This window comes from Xenopus tropicalis, chromosome 1 (genome assembly GCF_000004195.4).
Source record: "Xenopus tropicalis strain Nigerian chromosome 1, UCB_Xtro_10.0, whole genome shotgun sequence".
NCBI classification, from domain to species: Eukaryota; Metazoa; Chordata; class Amphibia; order Anura; family Pipidae; genus Xenopus; species Xenopus tropicalis.
Genome location: NC_030677.2, coordinates 30,982,545 through 30,992,253, shown reverse-complemented (window position 1 = coordinate 30,992,253; position 9,709 = coordinate 30,982,545).

The window sequence follows — 9,709 nt, the reverse complement described above, 5'->3', positions numbered from 1 at the left end:
ACAACATGATTTAACTGAAGTGAAATATAGAAAGGACTGTGTTAGAGCGAAATAGAAGCATTGTTGGCTATATAATCACTTCCACAGGAGCTACAGTAAGTTGAATGTATATATCTTTATTGACAGAAAAATATTGAATAATGTTTCTAAACCTCGCACTAAGCCATTACCAATTGCACTTGCTTTCTGTGAGCTTGGAATAAAACGTTCAAGAATTTAACAACTTGATGTTCAAGTAACAGTTCGATGGCCCAGTTAATGTTATCTGCCATTTCTAATGATTATGAGGTGGAACGGGACATTTAATAACTACTCGGCTACATATGCTAATTTCAGACTGTATTTTGGTAGGTTACTAAATGAAAAATGACCTTAGGATGGAGAATACATTGTAGTATTAACAGCAACAGATGTAAATGTCTCTCATTGTTAGGGTAAGCTATGATATGTGACATGGCGTCCTATTTATTTCAGTGGGAAACCCTCTTGTAGATTTTGATTTTTTTTCACATTAAGTAATGAAATATATCATGCCTGTTTTTTCATCTAAAATGATTATACTTTATTTATCAGCTTTACAGAAATGTATTTAAGACAGTCTATGACTCTACAGTATGATGAGTGCATACAATATAAAGACCATGGTTATTGTAGACTAACTGGGGGTTAACAGACTTATCAAAGTTGATGCCTATGTCGTCCGGTCAGGTTATTGACCAGGTTGAGCAGTTGAACACCATTCTACTTCATGTGATTGTAGCACCCAACACCTGTCTGAAGTCTTACTCCCTAGTGCAAATTGCATGTGGAGAAACTGAAAATAAGTCTAAAACTACAGAACTGTATTAGCACCAGTATATACAGTCAAAACTATAATAACCAACCACCATCCATGTTTACAACCACACACTAGGGTAGTTTTCATGATTAGCTAATAAACCTACCTGTATGTTTTGGGGTGTGAGAGGAAACTAGATCACACACAGACACAAAATACAAATGCCAAGCAGATATGGATCTAATCGGAGTTAAGCCAACAACCCTAGTACTGCAACCCAACTGTAAGGGCTCTACTGAGAGTTGAGCTGGAAATCTCCTGGTTGCTTAAGCACTGGGCCAGGAGAGCAGCCAGCAAGCTCTTGTCTCTAATTCATTTTTACTCTGATATTTGCACCTGGGTATCCAATCTCATCACAGGTCAGATAGGGTCAGCCAATCAGAGCTGACTCTGCCCTATATAACCCTTCTGCTACCTCACTTCTGGGTCTGAGCTTCTGCTGGAGCACAGTGGATAGTCTCTAGATCTAGCTTTTGTGCTCTCACCTCCTGTTTCTGCTCCAGTCTTGTTTGTTTCAGTTCTGTCTGACCATATTCCTGTCCTGGGTCCATCCCACCCCTGTCACTATGTCTGCTCCGTCCTGCCCCTGTCTCTACACCCACTTTATCCTGCTCCCGTCTCTATGCCCACTTCTGTCTCTATGCCCTTTCTGTCCTGCTCCACCTTATTCTGTTACTAGCGATGAGCAAATTTTTTTGGTAGTCATGAATTCTCAGTGAAATTCCACATTTCACCATCTGCAAATTCTTTCGTGAAACTGTTGGAAAATAAGTTGCAGAGACAAAAAAGTCAACACAAAATAAAGGCCCATTTACTTAAATGCATTTGGAGTGAGAAGAAAATGCCCCTTGACTTTAATGCGTTTAGAGTAAGGAAAAGGATTGAAATGTTATTAAAGAGAAATTTGTACTATACCCAAATACAGTATCTACTTGTCGTGTTAAAGGAACCGCGGAGCAGAGGGAAATATACTGCGTATTATGTAGCAATGCCCTAAAATAACCCCATTTTTGAAAACTATAGAGGATTTATTATGTTGAATTTTACTTAAGAAAGTAAAGTTAGATAATCTGAATGCACTAGTTGGGAAAATAATAAATCACAATACAAACTTTGAGCAGAAGCTTATAAAAACTCATAACAGCTGCTAGACTTTCAATCACCCAACATTGGAAGGACTCCCAACCTCCTCTACTATATACTGTACTAAGGGGAAGTTCTACCCCAGTTTGAAATGGGACTTACAGTATATACGAACAACAGTAAGGAACACATAAGGAATGGTTTTAAAAGCTGTGGCCACACTTGTGCTTCCCTACACTTTACCATCTTCTGCCCTTTGACTTGATTAAATTGACCAATGTTGAGTGATTTGATTCAATTTTTCTTCTTCCATTTTATATTAGGAAATCTGCAGTACCTCAATGTCTTTTCCAACAAGCACACATGCTTTTTAACCATGCTATTTATATATTTAAATAGACTCAAATGATTTTTTAACATATTGAAATGTAACATAGCAACATAGTAAGTTAGGTTGAAAAAATATGTACATCCATCACGTTCAACCATAATGCCTATATATAACCTGCCTAACTGCTAGTTGATCCAGAGGAAGGCAAAAACCCCATCTGAAGCCTCTCTAATTTGCCACAGAGGGGAAAAAATTCCATACATTTAAATGTAACATAAACTATCCATGATATTGCATTATGATGATACAATAAAAATCACATTAAACAAGAAAACTTTATAGATAAGGGTCAGGAGTTTATACTGGATTTAAGAATGTATTGGCACTCATAGCAAGGATTGGGAGAGAGATGCAGCAAAGGTGCTTTGATCGGTGAGGTAGAGATAACTCCTGAAGCTGCCTTTTGGATGGATTGTAGAGGATAAGTGATTGAGTGACAGGTCAGTAAGGAGGAGATTGCATTAATCTAGGGTAAAGATAATTAACAAATGTACTAGGATTTTGGTCGTTTCCTAGTTAAGTTAGGTCTGTATTCTTGTAATCGGATGTGAGTAGTGATGAGCAGACATGGATTTCTGGCGCATTTCTGTGTTTCGCATTTGCGGCTTTTTTTGCGAATCGGCAGATAGACAGAAGAGGAAAGATCAGGAGAGACAGATTTCAGTGCCATCAGCCTAAAGATGCTAAAACTGAAAAGCCAAAGCAGTTGATCAGTTGATTGAGAGTATAGCATATAATGAGAAAAGTATTGAACCAAGAAGAGACCCTTGCACAGTTCAAGAGTTCCAACAGAAACAAGTGCAGGAGCAGAGATTATGGAATCAGCATAAAGGGTAAATAGAATGGGATTTGGGGACAATTCCCATTCCCAAACCCCAGCTTGAAGGTCAACTAGGGTGAGACCTGGGATAAAAGTTTCCATATTGTTCTGGGTATTCTGTGAGCAATGGCTGTGAACATTATTGTCCTATATCTGTTTTGAACACTGTTCTCAACTCACATATTGTTTTCAGGCTCAAACGATTCTATTTTTTCCTAGTTATGATGATGGCGTCCCTTTAAACTACTCTACCTGTCTGAAGAATAAATTATTATTTTTTTCTTATTCATATTTTGCAGTCAGTATAATTTGGCACGGAAAATGCATAGTCTGGAAGCAGAAGCTAACTGATGTGAATCTTTCTTTTTCTATAACTGACTGCTTCTCCAAGACAAAAATAAGAACATTTATGGCACCATCTGTCATACAACCATAGCTTAAAATGCAGAAGCTTTTATAGATGTATTAAACAAACCTTTAATATCATCATTACAAAATATAATAATGAAAGGAATAGGGCCAAATTTCCCCATTCTAATCACTAATTAGCAAAGTCCTACCTGGTGAAATGTAGTCCGCAGTTTGGCTTTGCAAATAATTTTCATTTTATTCATGAAAATGAATGAGAAGCAGAAGTCTTTGGCTTATAATTAATGCCGTCTGCATTAGCCGACTGGAATTTGAGTTTATGTTTTATTTGCCATGGATTTCACATTTTAATTATTCCTTTATGAGTGTCCAAAAATACAATATATCAAAAGAATAGCATACTTTCTTCTCTGATTATGTGTAATGGGGCTCGAGTTACTCCTGATTGCAATTTACTGGAAAAAAAAAGACATGGGCTGAGCAATCTAAAAGAGTCTGGGTCATGACATTGAGGTATTGCGTTACTCTTTAGTATCTCTCGCTTAGTTATTCTTTATTGTTGATATGAATTTCACATCTGCAGAATATTTTATTGCCAAGTCATGTAGAAGAATGCCTTTTTTCTTCTTTGCTCACAGTCTTCTGCTCTGTAAGAAGGGCAAACCAAAATGAATGATAGCTAATAGTTTGGTCCCTGCTCGGATATTCTAATGAATGTAATGGCACTGTGTAAATGACAAGGCAGGAGAGACAGAAGCAAATAAGCAAAGAAATGGAAAATAATTATGGGGGAGGACATAGATTTTCATTATCATTAGTGCAGAAAAAAAAAATAAATGTCAGCAGCACCAAAGGGAATTTTCTTTACAGAATAAGTTAACAAATACGTGTCACTGTGTAGGCACTGTGTCTCATTTTTAGGTATGTCTCACCTTATGATTAGCTAACTCCTCTATGTGTGTGTGCTTTCATTTACTCACCCATTTAGAGATAATGGCAACAAAAAAATAGGCCACAAATGCACAGGTTTTTACATAGAGTTTATAGTCAAACTTCACACTTGTTTGTGTGCCCCCCCCTTATTTATTTGACGGCTCAGTTTCTGTTTCTCACAGATAACCTGAGCTAGCCATACAATACATGGCAAGAAATGCTTGTTTGGTGACTTTGCTCATTTGGTGACCTTTATTGGATTTGGCCACTGACATGGTGGGCTAAATCAGGATGACTGAATCTTTGGCCATTGATTGGATCATAATGGGGGTCTTCAGAAACCCGGAGAGGGCTGCATCAATGTGCGAAATTGTTCTGGATATCCTGAAAGCACCATACATGGGCCAGTAAGGAGAAGGAGGAGGAGGAGTAGGGAGGAGTCAGCAGATTTTATTGGCATGTGTTTGGCAAGCTGTAAATTACTGGTTGATGAGGAAATTAACAGAGCTATGTTTCTGCCTAGTGGCTCTGCACATCCTTTGAATTACTTCTTTTGTATTATAAATACGTACCATATCCAAGCAAGGTGACTGGTTGGAGAGATGACAACTCCGCCCAGATAAGCGAAGTCTCCTTAATGTATAGACCTAAATTTAACCTAAATACATTTTGCCTGTATTGTTCCAATGTATGAAAACCGAGTATCTAATTAAATGGTTTTCTTATGAATTGATGCATCTATCAGTGCCAATTTGGCTTCAAATGTGGCAGTTTGTCAGATGTGATTTCTTCTGCTTTGAAAAATTAAATTGATTTATTTTCCTGGGAGTGTTAAAGTTGAGCAGTAGCCGTAGCAGGACGCCCAATCTATCAAGTCCCTGAAAAGGATCAAACACTGCATTCATTCTAACATTGCAAAGCAAGTCTGCAGCATTAATCCAACAAACAGCAATATAGGGGGCATGTAGGCACCCAGAAAATTCCACAAGGGTCACTAAAAAGTTTAACATCTCTGGTGGCCCTACGTTTGGCACTTAGTCAAGGGCTATGAGCATATAACACTGTCTCCACCATGAATTTGGCTGGCTATATTTAAATATGTGCCTTATACTTATTCTGGGCCAGGAACCACTACCAAATTAGCTGTCTCAGCCAGTCACTGTGGAGCTTAGATACTAAAATAGCAATCAACTATCTACCCAATGAATCACACATTACTGCTGACATTTTTAGAAAACAATGTATATATAACTTGCCTCTTGCAGTTAAAGAGTTAGTTAAGACATTTAAAATCCAATGACGTTAGTTACCTTCCCCAACATGTGATCCTACTTTTATCATTTAGTGGGATTTGCATTCTTTGTTGCATTTATGAATTTAAATTGCAATTAATGCAACTACATCCTCTACTATTACTGCTCTCTTGTTTGCTTTACTCTCTTTAAACTAGTACTTTCATCACTGCTAGACTATCGACATTCCTTTTATTAGTACAGGTATGGGACCTGTTATCCAGAATGCTCGGGACCTGGGGTTTTTTCATAAGGAGTCTTTCCGTAATTTGGATCTCCATACCTTAAGTCTACTAAAAAATAATGGAAACATTAAATTAACCCAATAGGATTGTTTTGCCATCAATAAGGATTAATTATATCTTAGTTGGGATCAAGTACAGGTACTGTTTTATTATTACAGAGAAAAGGGAATCATTTAACCATTAAATAAACCCAATAGGGCTGTTCTGCCCCCAATAAGGGGTAATTATATCTTAGTTGGGATCAAGTACAGGTACTGTTTTATTATTACAGAGAAAAGGGAATCATTTAACCATTAAATAAACCCAATAGGGCTGTTCTGCCCCCAATAAGGGGTAATTATATCTTAGTTGGGATCAAGTACAAGGTACTGTTTTATTATTACAGAGAAAAGGGAATCATTTAACCATTAAATAAACCCAATAGGGCTGTTCTGCCCCCAATAAGGGGTAATTATATCTTAGTTGGGATCAAGTACAGGTACTGTTTTATTATTACAGAGAAAAGGGAATCATTTAACCATTAAATAAACCCAATAGGGCTGTTCTGCCCCAATAAGGGGTAATTATATCTTAGTTGGGATCAAGTACAGGTACTGTTTTATTATTACAGAGAAAAGGGAATCATTTAACCATTAAATAAACCCAATAGGGCTGTTCTGCCCCCAATAAGGGGTAATTATATCTTAGTTGGGATCAAGTACAAGAAAAAGGAAACATGTTTTAAAATTGTAAACTATTTGATTAAATTAAGTCTATGGGGATTTCTGTAATTCTGAACTTCGTGGATAATGGGTTTCCAGATACGAGACCCATACCTGTACTATGACTTGGTACTACCCACTCGATTTACCACACTTCTAATACTGCAAGGTTTCCTTAAACTACTTTTTCTACTGTATGACAGTAATAAATACAAAATATTAATATTACTATTCCCTTGTTTCCATTCAAATTCTGTCATGTAATATGTTTTCATTAAACCGGATGATGCGCAAAACTAAAAACAGTTAACAGAAATCGCCGTTCGGGTGGTCATTCGAGTAGGAGTATATTTTGCTAAGTGGCATTACGACCATCATCCAGCCTTTGAATCATTTATGACTTGCTGTGAATACAGCCGCACATAAACAAGTAAAAGTCATCCTTTCTTCCTGATTCCAGGTGGCAGGGTCACCTCTATTTCATGTTAGCTGACCTGCACAGAAACTCTATTCATCTTTAACTGCATTGGCCTTTCAGAAATGTAAACAAGAATAGCTGCATATTCACAGATGCCAATATAATTGCAGCTATGTGCATATAAATACATATAGGCTTACAAAAATACACAAATGCACGAATGCTAAGAAAGCTCATAAGGAATAAAAGTGGTGGTGAACTGGTAACGGGAAAATAGTTTGAAGGGAGATATATTTCCCCTAGGTTCATCTCCTACTTCCTTATGTATAGCGGTCCTGAGTGGGTTAATTCCCCAAGGGAGTCTCACCTGGGGAATAATTAGCAGCAGCCAGAGAGAGTGAGGGACCCAGACTGACTGAGACCTGAGAGGTGGTGTCTGTGGAGAACACTTGGGTGCTGCTGCTCTTTTCCCCAAAGAAAAAGGACTCTGTGAAGGTACAGTTACTTTGTGGAGTTGTATTTTTGGGTTTAGCTGGGAATCCCAGTAGAGGACCGGTAGCAGAGCGGGAAAGCACCCTGTGTAGTAGTTAGAGCCCCAGTGTGACAAGGGTTTTATTTTATTTTGTTTATGCTCCTGTCTGACAACAAAGTCTAATACTGTATGTAATAAACTGACTTTATTCACCTAAAAGAACTGTTTGTACATGTGATCTCGCTCACAATATATATATATATATATATATATAAGAAAGGCCCTAAAGCGGCCCAAAACATTGGATGTACAGATGTGCCAAATAAGAACTGCTTCATTCACTGCAAATTGGAGTGTGGGTCCTTTTGAAGATTTTAATATGTTATTTTGACCCTGCACCCATAGCTGATCAACTAGTTTGGATTTGAGTGTGACTGCTCGATATATATACATATATATATATATATATATATATATAATTTATTATTAAGGAGGAGCACTGACATAACAGGTCCACAGATCCAACAGCTTGCCTGGGAGCAGACAAAAAAGTTCATATAATAGCAGGACAGAGTACCACACTCATCAAGATCAGGTGCAAAAAAAAAAAGATTTATTGAAGAAAGTCCAATGAAAAACAAACTGTTTTGATCACCATGGAGTGACTGAAAAATTGGATTTTCTTTAATACATCGTTTTGCACTTAATTCTGATGAGTGTGGTACCCTGCCCTGCTATATACATATATATATATACAGTATATATATAATGGGGCATTATTGAAAGCAGTGAAATAAAGTGCATGGTACTTGAAGACACTGCCTAAATTACTTGCAAAAGACATTTTTATATTTGGCATCTCTTTAATGTGCATCTTTTATGAAATACCGCATTGTTATATACCTCTGAATATTTAATCTAGAAGACCAGCAATATAAACCAAGCACCCTGAACACAATCCCTGAAATGTGAATCTATATTTGGTACTAAAAGTCCTTGTGCTAATTAGGGTAGGACACCAGGACCACCCCTGAATACAGCAAATTTTCTTCTACAATATGAAAAGTAATTAAAAGAACAACTGAAGCCTAAAAACGAATGTGGATGGAAATGCTGTCTTTTATATATTGAACTTACTGTACCAGCAGATAACTTCAGCAGCCCTATAACCGTAATGAACAATTCTCCGCAGCAGCTCGCCATCTTGGGTCTTGTTAGACTTTTGTTTGGATATACTTTACTCTGGGCAACTAAGCCTAATGGTTATCAGAAATCATCAAGCAGAAAATAAGGTTTGTCTGTGATAGAAACTGATGCTACAGGGCTGATTATTTAATTCTGATGTGTCTGAGCTGCCATGTAATGAATCTCAATACATGTCTAATTGTCCGTGTATTGTATCTTTCATATTATATCCATGTATATAATGAGCCGGAACAGTAGCCCAGAGCATAAACTGAAGAAGATGGGGCCCTACTGGCATCATCTTCCGAAGCATCTTCATTGCTAAAGGTCTGTGGTTGCTCTTGGGCTGGTAAAGAAGGTCAAAACAAAATGTGTAGTATTACTTTTATACTTTACAGTTCACCTTTAAACATCAAATAACGTATCTCAATTAACAGAGAGAAGTTATTAGGCGATTAAAGGAGAACTGTAATAGTTCAGCAGTACATTAACCACCTTGGTCAGCTCTTGTTTTTCTCATTAAGAAGTTAATATACAGATGTATTTATATTTGAATAAATGGACAGATAACTTTTTTGGCCCCTTTTATAGCTTTGAGTTTGTTTAGTGACTCTTGAAGATGATGTGCAATGTGGGAATAGAAGTTTTGGTTTTCGTAAAGGTTTCTTTAGTCAGCTTTAGCATTTTCTTTATCAGCACTTAAAATTCCACATGTGCCTCTTTTGGTTTTGTCTGCTCTTTTTTTCTACTCCGAGGGTCAGATTCCGCGACAGATGCCATTTTAAACACCTTTAGAAATATTGCTGCTTCAGATGTAAAAAGCAGGCGTATGGCCTTTGAAAACTCATGCACCTGGTAAAACAAATACAAAACATTCTATATGGAAGTTACTTGGATCCCTGTTCTGTCTGCTCACGATTGGGAGCTCTATGTTCTAACAATTTATGGCACTGAGACATTAT